The sequence below is a fragment of the Brachyhypopomus gauderio genome, chromosome 1 (genome assembly GCF_052324685.1).
Source record: "Brachyhypopomus gauderio isolate BG-103 chromosome 1, BGAUD_0.2, whole genome shotgun sequence".
In the NCBI taxonomy this organism is placed as follows: Eukaryota; Metazoa; Chordata; class Actinopteri; order Gymnotiformes; family Hypopomidae; genus Brachyhypopomus; species Brachyhypopomus gauderio.
In genome coordinates this window covers 18,858,418-18,872,566 of record NC_135211.1, presented here as the reverse complement: position 1 = coordinate 18,872,566, position 14,149 = coordinate 18,858,418, and positions in this window count along the sequence as shown.

Here is a 14,149-nt window from a genome sequence, read left to right as displayed (position 1 = left end):
CCCATGCGTGCACACACCTACAGACACATGCACACGGTCACATGCACACACACGTGCAAACACATGCGTACACTCACGCATGCCCCCACACACACACAATCATGCTGACATGCACATTCACACACACACACACACACACACACACACACACACATGCACACATTTCTTCTGCTTTCAGTGCCTGTCTGGTGGTGGGTCTGTGCTTTGTCTATCACCGAAGGGCTGGTGGCATTGACTCTCTCCCAGGGACACCACACACAGAAAGGTCAATGTGCACTTTGTTATAAAAACATCTCGGAGATGGGAGGGCGAAAGCTGAACTCTGGAGCACCTGAATGAGGCTGGCGCTGATCTCCCAGCGGAGGGGTGGTGGTAAACACAGGAGTGGTCTTCCACTCCATCACTGCCCCGGCAGGACTGTTTTCGTCTAGCTGTGTGCCACAGAGATCCAGGATGTAGGCTGGCCCCACGCATTGCACACTGGACAATACTTCACCAGTGAGTCCAGCTTCTCCCGCAGCCTCTAGACGCACGCTCGTGCCGTTACCAGACGCCCGGTCTGTTTGGGAGCTGCGTGCACCTCCGTTGCTCCTGCAGGGTTACGCAAGCTCCCGGTGATTTTCTCATGATCCCAGTGTCTCGACCAGCTGCGCGACACTGAGGTAATCTGACGTGTACAAGCTGAAAGGAACCATGTGTGGGTTTGCCAACCTGCAGAATCATATGCTAAAATAAGACGTTTACACCATGGACCACAGATGTACACTGATCTCTTTCTTCTACTAATCCTCTTGGTATATACTGTGGATGCCTTATGGGTCTTCGCCAAAATACCCAAAGCATTCTGCAGGAAATATCACATCACTGTTACGTTGATCTGCCAGTGCAGTGATGTCTTCTTTCAGCCTGGGAGAGCTTCGTGCTGGCACATCGGGACCTCAGGAGATCAAACCCTGCAGCATGGGTTCACTGTCCTGTTTCGTCATGCGGGGTCACTGTACTGATTTGTCATGTGGGGTCACTGTACTGATCCATCATGCAGGGTCAATGTACTGGTTCATTATGCGGAGTCAGTGTACTGGTTTGTTTTGTGGGGACACTGTACTGGTTCGTCATGCGGGGTCACTGCACTGGTTAGCCATGCGGGGTCACTGCACTGGTTTGTCATGCGGGGTCACTGCTCTGGTTCGTCATGCAGGGTCAGTGTACTGGTTCATCATGCAGAGTCAGTGTACTGGTTCATCATGTGGAGTCAGTGTACTGGTTTGTCTTGTGGGGTCACTGTACTGGTTAGTCATGCGGGGTCACTGCACTGGTTAATCATGCGGTGTCACTGTACTGGTTAATCATGCGGGGTCACTGTACTGGTTAATCATGCGGGGTCACTGTACTGGTTAGTCATGCAGAGTCACTGTACTGGTAAGTCATGCGGTGTCACTGCACTGGTTAATCATGCGGGGTCACTGTACTGGTTAGTCATGCGGGGTCACTGTACTGGTTAATCATGCGGTGTCACTGTACTGGTTAATCATGCAGGGTCACGTACTGGTTAGTCATGCGGTGTCACTGCACTGGTTAATCATGCGGGGTCACTGTACTGGTTAATCATGCGGGGTCACTGTACTGGTTAGTCATGCAAGGTCACTGTACTGGTTAGTCATGCGGGGTCATTGCATGTTACCGATGAAACTATCTGTATGTCTGACATTTTGTGGATCCAAATGTAACACAGAACCATGCTGCTTAATGTCCACCAGTGAACACAGTGAGCCAGAGCAGACGGTCCGTGGCCAGACAGCAGACAGGCGCTTCTGTCTGGCAGACAATCCTTTTGGAAGGTTAAGAGTCATATGGCGTTGTCATGGATACGCCCCTGGAGTACGGTTGCAGCACGCTGCTTCCTCTGAATATTGACACCTGCTGTTCCTCCAAACGGCACACACAGCCCAGACCCGTGTTCTCCCTGTGATGTGTATGTTCACCCCTCATCTCTCATTGCCTTACCTGGCTTTGTCACCCTGGTTTCACTGTCTGCTGTGTTTTCTGGGGTTTTGTGTTATTAACACTCTCCCCCCGAGCTCCAGCTCCTGCTGTAGCCTCACAGCTGTACCGTTTTTCTATTCCTTTTGATTTTTCTTTGCTTTGTTACCTGCGCTGCCGCTGACCTTTGTAATGCTCCTACAACCTTCTGCATACGGCTTAGCAGGCGAGCTTGTGTGTAATGTGAAAGACTCATCCTGTGTGGTTATGTCTCACCGCAGCATCTGGTGGAGGAGTTGCTTGATATGGAGGGGAGGAGGCTGCTGCATTGATATTATTCACTGGTGCGCGTCGTGGTGCTGTGGGTGTCCCTGCCACTTTCTGGGCCTTCCAAGCCACTGTAGACCGGCCGTCTGTGAGCCGGAGAGGCAGCTGAGGTGATTAACCTGCCCTGCACATGCCCCAGAGGCCTGTCGGAGCGGCACGAGGACGCGGGCGACTCCATTGACCTCTTCCTCTCCCCTACACGCAAAAGAAAAAACAACAAAAAACAATCACTAGCCTGAGCGTTGCCTCCTATCTCAGGGATCCATAAGGAAGTGTCAGGTTGTTCCCCTGGAATCACGGATCAATAGGTCCTTCCTGACACTGGCACAGGCAGCGTTAAGTGTAGGAGCTCAGATGATGTGTGGTGGGGGGGGGGGTGTTAGGGGCAAGGGTAAACTAAGCCCAGGGGTAGCACATATATAGTGCTTTTTGTGTGTAGTTCTATGTGTGTGTGTGTGTGTGAGTGTGTGTGTGTGTGTGTGTGTGTGTGTGTGTGTGTGTGTGTGTGTGTGTGTGTGTGTGTGTGTTAATGCACTCTTATCATACAGGTGTTCACTGCAGTTTCAGAAGGTCAGCCTATAATTTTACGGGGCTCTGATCCTAATGTGTTACAGCCCTACTGAGAGTTGAGCAGTGCTAGCCCGGTGTAACTGCTGCATTTAGACTGCGTCTTTAATCATCCCTGCTCCTCACTGAGTCTGGTGGAGTGAGTGATGGCTCTCAACACCTCCACCCAGAGCCTGCTCCCGTCCCTGATCTGAGCTCTGCTCCGCCCTGATCTCCGCAGCAACGTAGCCTTCAGCTGCGAGTAAATTCTTCAGAAGCGACATGACAGCTACATGAAATCTGACCAAAGCACGAATGACTCTGACTAACCACAGCAGAAACCAGATAGCACTAATAGCACATAATCACTAACTAGGAGGTCTTTAAATAACGATGTCAATTACATCATCGATTTTCTCCTCTTTCTATCGGCATTTCTTCACCCGTGGATCATAAGAAATATTCTGTCATTGGTCTTTGGCCCATTCCTGTATCAGAGCAACATAACAAGTCTTACTTTGGCAATTTAAATGATGCCAGTTTATGATCTGTAGGGAAGCCTCATAAAAATGCATTTCAAATATCTTCTGATAGTCAGTACTACATATGTGACCATGGCATGTCCTAACCATGGCATGATTATTTCACAGTATTATTATTTCACAGCTACATTCTGCTGCCTTGCACCCAATGACACAACAAAACAACATAAAATACACGTAATATAATCACCTTATTATTGACATTGTATTTATACAGTGTTTATGGAACAGCAATATATAATAGAATTAATATTATATATATAATATAATATTTTATTTATTTTAGCATTATATTGTATTTCATTTATTTTAGTATGATATAGTATTTGATTTATTTCAGCATCATATAGTGTTTGATTAATTTTAGCACCATACGGTACTTGATTTATTTTAGCATCATACCATATTTTACTTATTTTAACTCAATGCAGTTTTTTATTTTATTTTGTTTATTAGTTTGTTTTCCATTAGCATTGTAAATTCCCAACATGCATCACGGCATGAATACCCATATATGGACTTGTTTGTTTAACCCAGTGAAACATAGACACAGAATTTTTGATTCACTCATTGGTTTGTTATTCATATGAAAAGCTATTTGATCACTTTAATCCATTTAAATTTATTTAAACCAAAATACATTTATCCTTCTTTTTTCTGGAGAAATTTCAATATTTGTCTTTGATCAGAAGCTGCTTTAGTTGCGTGGTCCTCTACCGTTAATCTGAATTCTGCACTGGAAGTGTTTCCATTGATCTGGGCCTTTCTTTCCATGTCAGTGTGCACGGCGGGAATGAAAGCAGGGTTTCAGCACTGATACTTAAAAGGATAAATTGTGAGGCGTTTTGACAACGCATTAGACACAGAGCGGTTTCAGCTCTTGAGAGCCAGTGTGTGTGTGTGTGTGTGTGTGTGTGTGTGTGTGTGTCTGAGAGTATGTGCCTTGACCTTGAGAAGGGTAGAAACAGTGTGGACTCTCAGTAAAAGCACACAGGCCTGTGCCTCCTATCGCATATCATTACAATGACACTGGGAACTTGTTCAAGATTAAAATAAATAAATAAATAAATAAAACAGCCACTGTAGATCATACTTCAGCCTTGATAAAGAAAAGCACAGCACTCCCTCTCTGCCAAAAAGAGGAACCTGCATGTTTTTGGAGAACCATCTTTTAAAGCTGTCTGGTCAAGGCTGTCTTTTTCAGGAGAAATGGCAGACATAATTCTTGTTCAAACACCAAGCTGGATAAAAGAAACCAAAGTTCCTTCTAGAGTTGCTAGAGGACAAAAATGAGGGAGTAGAAAATAAATAAATAAACAAATAAATAAAGAAATAAATAAATAGAAGTTCAACTTGTGCCATGATTTATGGTGTGTCAGAGGAAAGCACCAGTAGCTTAGCTTCCATAATTCACAGCAGAATTCCTGCTGAGCGTCAGGGCCGTATCGCCTTTCTGTCCCTCATACCAGGAGGTGGGAATAAATCTTTGGCTCCAGTGGGACAGAAGAATCTTTCCGTCTCTTCCGTGGGTCCAGGGTGCATGGTCGGGGCTGCTGGGTGTGTGTGGCGCTGCAGCTAAGAGCTGAACTCTTTCGTTGAGTAGGTGTGAGGGTTCCAGGATTTAGACCTTCCAGTGCGCTGTTCGTTTTCCATAAGATGTCACGTCTTCACATCTGCAAAATGATCTTAGCAAGTGAGTTAGTATTCACTGTCTGCTGTAGTGTGTGTTAGTTCATCCTCAGCTCTGACACAGATGTGCTTCACTGCAGTGAAAGAGCTACACTGTTCTCTGTGTGAGGAGGTGTGGGGCAGAAGATGTGTAGAACTGCCCCTTGTGTGGAGGAGTGTGATGTGGTGTGGGGTAGATGTGTAGAACTGCCCCTTGTGTGGAGGAGTGTGATGTGGTTTGGCCTCTGTGTAACTATTATTATAATATTTCTGCCATTAGAGCATGTCTTATTCACAGACATTGAAGAAGAGATTTCACATCAAGCACAGTGTTTGTACTAATTCATATGTGACAGGTATGTAAAGACTCTGGTCAATGCAAGTTAACCACTTTAACCCATATAGTGGCACTTCATTGACGTACACTGGATGACACCTGACCTAAACATCTTCATGACACCTTAAACATTTATAACTGCTTATTTCAACAGGCACCATCAGTTACCATAAAATCTGCTTTTGACGTAATCACATGGAGTGATTTATATTCATGGTGATGTTAGGGTGTGTTAGGGTATGACTACATAGCAGAATGCGAAAACAGAGACAACAGCTCAGCAGGTGGTTTGCCATGGTGACACATTTACCCATGTGTTGATGCAAGATTGGACAAAGTAAGTCTTCACGAAGTCGCTCCTGATCCGTTGTAGCAAGGACATGAGAACTGCTGTGTTTCATATTTTAGTGAAGTTTTTGACATTGACAGTTTTCAGCCTCACTGTTAAAAAGTTCTGCTCAGAAATGTTATGGTTCTGTTCAAAAATGTTCTGAGCCTGAAGGAAGATAAGATGGCATAACATAAGACCTGGAAATAATTGCCACCCCCAGAAAATGCTGCAGAAGCTGTAGACATGACAGGCTGTGGCATGTAACCCCCCCCCCCCCAGTAATGTGACACATTCAGATGTAAACGAACAACCAGCAGAGCTCTCAGTAGACCCACCACACCCAAACACTCCACCACACACCCCACACCCAAACACTCCACCACACACCCCACACCCAAACACCCCATCACACACCCCACTCCCAAACACCCCACCACACACCAGAACACCCCACCACACACCCCACTCCCAAACACCCCACCACACACCCAAACACCCCACCACATACCCCACCCCCAAACACTCCACCACACACCAGAACACCCCACCACACACCCCACTCCCAAACACCCCACCACACACCCAAACACCCCACCACATACCCCACCCCCAAACACTTCACCACACAACCCACTTCCAAACACCCAACCACACACCAAAACATCCCACCACATACCCCACTTCCAAACACCCCACCACACACCCCCATCCAAACACCCCACCACACACCCAAACACCCTACCACACACCCCCATCCAAACATCCCACCACATATCCCCACCCAAACACCCCACATCCAATATTATATGCGCATCACTATGCAAGTGATTAAAAGAAATATAGATATATCACAAATGAAAGTACATCAGAATAGAATAAATGTACATCAAGAATATAAATCACTCATATGATGTATTCTGTCCTTAAAACACTCATATGGTGTATACTGTCCTTGAAACATTCATAGGATGTAGACTGTCCTTGAAACACATGTAAGGCCACTACCAGGCCTGGTGAACATGTCCGGTTATAAATTACTTTAATGTTGAGTACTTATTTTAATTGACCTAATTAATAAGGGGAAATCTGAAATACCCATACAGAAATTGGGTTAATAATTGGCATAATTAAATGACAAGTGAGATTTTTGACTCTCATTGGCTACCAGAGATAATATCTTGATTGTCAGTGGCCTTGAGAGATGGAGGCAGCTGAATGGTGTGTGTCCTCTCCCTCACGTACACTCTCAATCAGACCATTACTTCTCAAATAGGCCAGGTGAAGATTCCTCTGCAGTTCCCAACATGTGCAGTGCACAACCCTCTTAGAGCACATGATTAGGCCACGCAGACTGCCTCTGCCACATTAGTATGCGCAGTACACCTACTTATTAAGATTTTGAAGCATATATGTTTTAATTAGCTATACCTCTAGCGATTAAGACCTGGGAGACAATGCTATTAAATAAAAAGTTAATTAAAGGCTCCAAAGAAAAAATGGGGAATGAAACCTTAATTGTTTTCACTCCGATGGTCCTTAGTGAGTCCCAAAATAATCCTGGGAAGCGTGTGCGTAGCCGCCCTGTGTAGCGCACTGGCCTACATATGCTCCGGCCCACGCTGCAGAGTCTGGTACCGCACGCGGCCCACACCTGCTGATCCTGATGGGAGTGGAGGAGGACCTTCTGCGTGTTTGGAAGGAGCAGGGGCGAGGAGATCACGCGCTTGGGGCAGCAGGGTTACGTTATGCTGTCTCACAGTGGACCATGCACATTTGTGTAAGAATCCACCAACCACGCTCACTCTCTGAGCTGCGTGGTGCGAGCCGCAGGTGCGAGGGGCCGTGTGCGCTCATGGTAGCTGGACGTGGGTATGAATGGTGGAAGTATGTGTTGTGTATTTCCTGACGCACCTGGGAGAGGATGAGGCTGTTGACTGAGCTCCTCTGAACCCCTGCACATACGTGATAAAGGGAATAAGGGTGTAAGGGAGGAAGGGTGTAAAGGAATATGTGTGTAAATGAATAAAGGTGTAATGGAGCATATGTTGTAAGGGAATAAGGCTATAAGGGAATAAGGATTTCAAGGAATAAGGGTGCAAGGGAATAAGGGTATAAGGAATAGGGGTGGTGCAGCACTGAGCAGGAAATCCAGTGCTCATGTCCACTTCACATCTCACAGATGAGGAAACATGAGGACCAAAGCATAATATATATAATATAAGATGCACGATAAAGAATTAAGAATGTTAAACAGAATGAGGAAATAAAACATAAAAAATAAAGTTTGATTATGTATATATGGGCGTGTAGTTGATTATGTATATGAGGGTGTAGTAGATTATGTATATATGAGGGTGTAGTTGATTATGTAGGAGTGTAGTAGATTGTGTATATATGAGGGTGTAGTTGATTATGTATATGAGGGTGTAGTAGATTATGTATATATGAGGGTGTACTTGATTATGTAAATGAGGGTGTAGCTAATATTATGCATGAGCAATATAAAAACATTGAAGTTTTATTAACTGAATTGTTTAATAAATGTATAAAGTGTGAAGTAGTTTTGAAAGTATGTCTTATTAATTGTAGTTTTTTTATTACTTGTAATGTATTAAATGTAATTTCTTTAATTTACTTTTCATTTATCAAGTGTAAAGTATTGTATTTACTTTAAATGTATCAAGTGTAAAGCTTTTTATTTACTTTAAATGTATTAAGTGTAAAGTGCTCTTGGAGATATAGTGGCTGACTAAGTGCAAAAATCCACAGCAAAAGTGTCATATGCATAGTGTGAAACATTTTGTGTGTGTGTGCGTGTGTGTGTGCATGTGTGTGTGCGTGTGTGTGTGTGTGTGTGTGTGTGTGTGTGTGTGTGCGTGTGTGTGTGCGTGTGCGCACGTGTGTGTGTGTGTGTGTGTGTGCTGGAGCTCATTACACAGTTGGACAGAGTTTCAGAGTCAGTGGTGGTCGTTCACAAGCCTGATGCCCTGTGCATAAAAGCTGAAATGTAAACCTCCCTGTGAAATCCTAGTAACCCAGTGATGGTGTATTTGTGTGTGAAAGTGCATTAGGCCCTTTCTTTCTTTATTTAGATACTGCTAAGCTCAATCTGGGGGCAAGTGCTCTGTAGGGCAAACAGAGGGTAAAGACAAAGGGTGAGGATGCGTTGGAGGCTCATTTTGGGGGAGAGAGAGTCTTTTCTGTCTCCATCACTACTGTCTCCATCACTACTGTCTCCATTGCTACTGTCTCCATCACTACTGTCTCCATTACTACCATCTCCATCACTACTGTCTACATCTCCTCTGTCTCCATCACTCCTCTCTACTCCAGCAGCCCTTCAGAGCAGGCAGGCAGGATGCCGTTTTATACACAAAGACATCTAATCACACCCTGCGGACAGGCTAGGGGAGGACTCGCTGTAGGGCCGGCTTCTCCAAGTAGAGGATGGAATTACTGAGTGTGTGTGTGTGTGCGTGTGCGTGTGCGTGTGCGTGTGCGTGTGCGTGTGTGTGTGTGTGTGTGTGTATGTGTGTGTGTGTGTGTGTGTGTGTGTGTGTGTGTGTGTGTGTGTGTGTGTGTGTGTGTGTGTGTGAGTGTGTGTGTGTGTGTGTGTGTGTGTGTGTGTGTGTGTGTGTGTGTGTGTGTGTGTGTGTGTACCGCAGGCTTCAGGAGCTGGGCGCAGACTGGGATTTTTCCCCCTTTTTGTGGTTTCAAGTTTGTAAATGATTAACAACACTGTTCAAAATAGCTGCGGGTTACGCCTAAACTGGAGGGTGTTCATATAATTCAATAAAGCAGTTTTATTGACTTGTCATGCAATGAGAGTTGGGTGTTTAAAGCTAAACAAAACCAGAAAGAAAGAGAGAGGGAGAAAGAAAGACAGATAGAGGAGAAACAGAGACAGAGAGGGGGGAGAGAGAGACAGACAGAGAGGAGGGAGAGAATGAGAGGGGGAAGAGAAAGAGGGAGAGGGGGAAGAGAGAGACAGAGAGGGGGAGAGAAAAAAGATGGAAGTCATGGTTTTATGTGTGCAGTAGAGCAGTGGTAATATTATCTCTTTAATATGTAAATCTCTAAAAAAAATCATATTAGAGAGACCCAGGTTATTTCACGAAGATTCATTCTGAAGCATATTTTCCTGTTCTGTCTGAGGTTTAATTTCCCAGAATCTCGCTGAAACACACGTATTGCGTCTGCTCTGCAGTCAGATTGTGTGTCACTGTTTTCGCTTCCTTCTTCTGAATGAACTCACATAAACCGGAGTAGCAAAACTCTAGTGTGTGTTGCACACAGACTGACTGCTGCATGAGCAGGAGGAGAGCGACGATGTGCCCGCTGAGATCTGGGCTCAGCTCAGAGGAGCTCTGGGCCAAACAATGCTCTCCACCGCGAGAAGACGGGCTTGGGTCTGGGCAAGCTGTCCTGAGCCAATGTGGAAGTAATCTCCCGACATCACATCCATGTTTCTACTGCAGCCATTACTAAATTAGATTCAGAAAGGACACCCAGGGGGTCACATGGGGTTTGCTAATGTTTATCTAGGCAAGAATAAACATGGAGTTGAGTGACTTACCCTGTCATGACCTTTTCAGGATCACCTCATAACTACAATCTTCACTGCCAACGTGGCACTCACAAAAACTCCTCATTTCCAAATTCAGCTGTACTTCAATCATGGAAGAAAAAGAAACCAGGCCGGATAAATCAGAACCAGATCTCAGAAGTGTGAGACATTCTATGCTTACTGTGCTGTAGTGTCACATGTTCGCATGGACCATCACTCTCTGTCTTCCTCCATCTTCCTCCATCCTCCTCCACCTTTCTCCACCATCCAATGTCATCTTGTGCGGTTCCCTGCTGCCGACATGTGGCTGGAGCTGTAGACCTCACCATGCTACGTGCATACATGATGCAAAAGGACAAATAGATTGTCACATTGCAGGCAAAACTGTAAACAGAGATTGAGGAAATGTTTCCCAAACTGCTATTAAATCTGACAGGAATAATGCCCCATGGGCAAGCCTGAGAAAGAGTCCATGTTTATCCATCATGCTGGCCAGAATGATGTTTTAAAAAATATATAAAATAAATAAATAATTCTCCCAGCATCGAGAGAAAGTGATTTGCAAAAGAAGATTCAAAACCATAATTTCAGTTAAAACAAAAGCACAGATGTATTATTTCACACTTCCACGTTTGATCATTTCTTTGAAATAAGGTAATAAAAGTCTAGAGCTCTACTCTGGACCAACATGAAAGAGGTAATGCTCATTGCATTTATCTTGGATTTAGCTGAAAGGATCGAGTTGAATTAGAATTACAAAGAGACAAGGGAATGATTGACACTGCTGTGATTATGAAAACACTGTGAAAGAATACACACCATATTATAGGTGTGTATGGAATATTAACAAGCAAGATGAGGATCAATAAGCAAGATTCCTACAGCCTTTCAGATGAAGGATTTGATAGGAACGAGTTGGAAACCATATGAAGCTTTAGAGTCCTTTCAGGCATTATTTCAGACACACACACACACACACACACACACACACACACACACACACACACACACACACACACACACACACACACACACACACACACACACAGACAGACACAGGCTCTCCTGTTTGCAGATGCAGACCCTCCGCAATCCCACAATTCCTAGATGAATTTTCTCAGTAAACCTCAGATAAGAGTCTTTTATCATGCCATGAGATTAGCCAATGGCAGTATACTTTTCTTTCCTTTCTGTTTTTTTCTTTCATTTTTGGTCACTTGTAACCTAGAGCAGCTGTGTATCTTAAAGCCCAGATGGAGAAATATATTAGGGGGGATTTGGAGATCCTGTGAGTCTGCTGTGTCACATTGCTTTCTCTCAGATGTGGTCTTTGTTCCACTCGGTCTAATCATACTAAGTCTAGCCTTGTAGATAAGCTGTTTGATTTGGTGAGAGAGGGACTTTGGAGATGTGGCAGTTACTGGGGGAAAAGGGTCAAAGACTTTGAGGAATTCCAAATCTTCCTGCAGTTTAAACACGAATGCACAAGATGCAAACTGAAAATCTTTACATTTTTTTTTAGACTTAGCCTGGTTTGGTTTAAATCCTTAGCCTGGTTTAGTTTAAAGCCCAAGTCTAGTTTAATTTAAAGCTTAGTTTAAAGCCCTAGCCTGGTTTGCAGCTGACAAATGTTGATTGATGTTCTAACCTTGTCCAGCTAAAGGAGACTGGGGTAACAGTGAAAGGCTTGGGGAGACTGGGGTAACAGTGTAAGGCTAGACTGGGGTAGCAGTGTAAGGCGGGGGGAGACTGGGGTAACAGTGTAAGGCTGGTCTTTCTGCCTGAGGGGGATCTGCTGCTGTTTAGAGATCATCACTCCTGAAGATAAAGGCACTGAACTAATCGTGAGCTGTGCTGTTAGATGAGACGATGAGCTGCACACATTCCCAGACCCCATGCTGACTTTCCCATTATTTCACTTCATGTCTGGAGGAAAAAGGACCCCCCCCCAGCACTCCTCACATCACCAACTGATTTCACTAAGGGGTGGGGGGGTTGTCACGGGGTAAGTGGGTGCTGTCTGATCACACTGCTCGCAAGGAATAACAACACCGTCTGTGCTCCTGCACTATTAGAGCATCTACTGTACAAAAAGGTATTTGATTAAGATACATTAGGACAAGGGTGAGATCAGATAGTACTGATATAGTGCATCAGACGGTAGTATTATGAGGTAGGAGATAAGACCGTTCTGTTATTCTTTGAGAGAACTTTGAAGATGTTTTGATTTCTGTTGTGAAGCTCAATGTCCTCGACTACACAGACTTCTAAAATAGGAAGATGACATTTGTGATGAATTCACTGCATCTGTCTCTTTATCTGTTCATTACTATTCAGTGTAATATGTTTTTTATTATTCTGTAAATTGGATATATCATTATACATTTTGATGTATAATGTATTTTGTACTTTGTAATTTGTTGTTTGTTATTTGCATTGGACCATGGTAAAAATAAACATAATTTCAATATATTTTTATAATTGAAACATTAAAAGAAAGGAAACTCTCAAGTGAAATTAAAACACTCTGGGAAGATCCAGCATTGTTTTATTAAAGATGCTATTTCTAAAATCAGCATTCAGGTGGACAGAAATGGGAGAAAAGGATCACATTAACAATAAAGGATCACATTAACAATAAAGGATCACATTCTATTTACTGTATTATGGGTGCTTCTTTCTTTGGACATACCATGTATTTGACTAGATTTAACATACAAATAACATTACTTAGTTATTTGTGTGTGTGTGTGTGTGTGTGTGTGTGTGTGTGTGTGTGTGTGTGTGTGTGTGTGTGGACATTTTGGACTCACTTCATTAACATTTTATCAAATATACTTACAGTTTTTCTCACCTGATTTCTCACACCTGATTCTGCTCTGATACTTAATACAGGGGCCTGAACTAATAAGAAGCAAGTAGGTAAATAATAAATATAATAATAAATCATTTCTAAAATAATGCAAAAACAAAAATACAAATGCAATGATCTTACTGTAAACCCACAGAACTCTAAGCACTCTATTGCATCTCTTCTCAACATCAGGTCGATCGTTTCATTTGTAGTCCAGTGTTTTCAGATATTTTGGATAATTAGTGGGTTAACAGTGGGCTGTTTTGCAGATTGTGGTTCACATTTCTGTGCTGGGTCCCAGTGCTGTGCTGGGTCCATACAGTTCAGAGCAGCTCTGTACTGTTTTGGACAGAGATGCAGTGCTGCCCAGAGGGGCAGGAGCCCCTGGCGGAGCAGGCGTGGTGCGTGTGGTCAACCGGGACACACTGCCGATCCACTGTCTACCATTGATGTGTTTGAAGCACAGCTGTGTTGTGATGTAGACAAAGCTCTCTGGGGATCAACCATCAGACCATTAAACCACTGCAGTGTAAAGCAGGTTGTCTGAGTTTTGTGTCCATATACTCACCATTGAAGGAGGTTTATGATTTGTTTTCAGAGTGAGTCTAACTCTTATGTGTGAATCTGAACGTGTGTACGTGAACATCATAAGTCTGGTGTTTTATTATTATTATTATTATTATTATTATTATTATTATTATTATTATTATTATTATTATTCTGTATAAGACTAACAAGCTCTTATTTAAGTATGGAATAACCTTAAACTTCAATCTTATTGGTTTGAGTGTACAATTGATCTCCTCAGTGATTACAATTCTTGCATAGTTTTTGAAAAAAAAATCCACGTTATATTTTATACTTAATGTTTGATATTTTATACTTAATGTTTCATATTTTAGTATTAAAGGTAATAAATGCAACACTTCACTTTCTAGTGAGACAGAAATGTTTTGCAGTGTGTGTGTGTGTGTGTGTGTGTGTGTGTGTGTGTGTG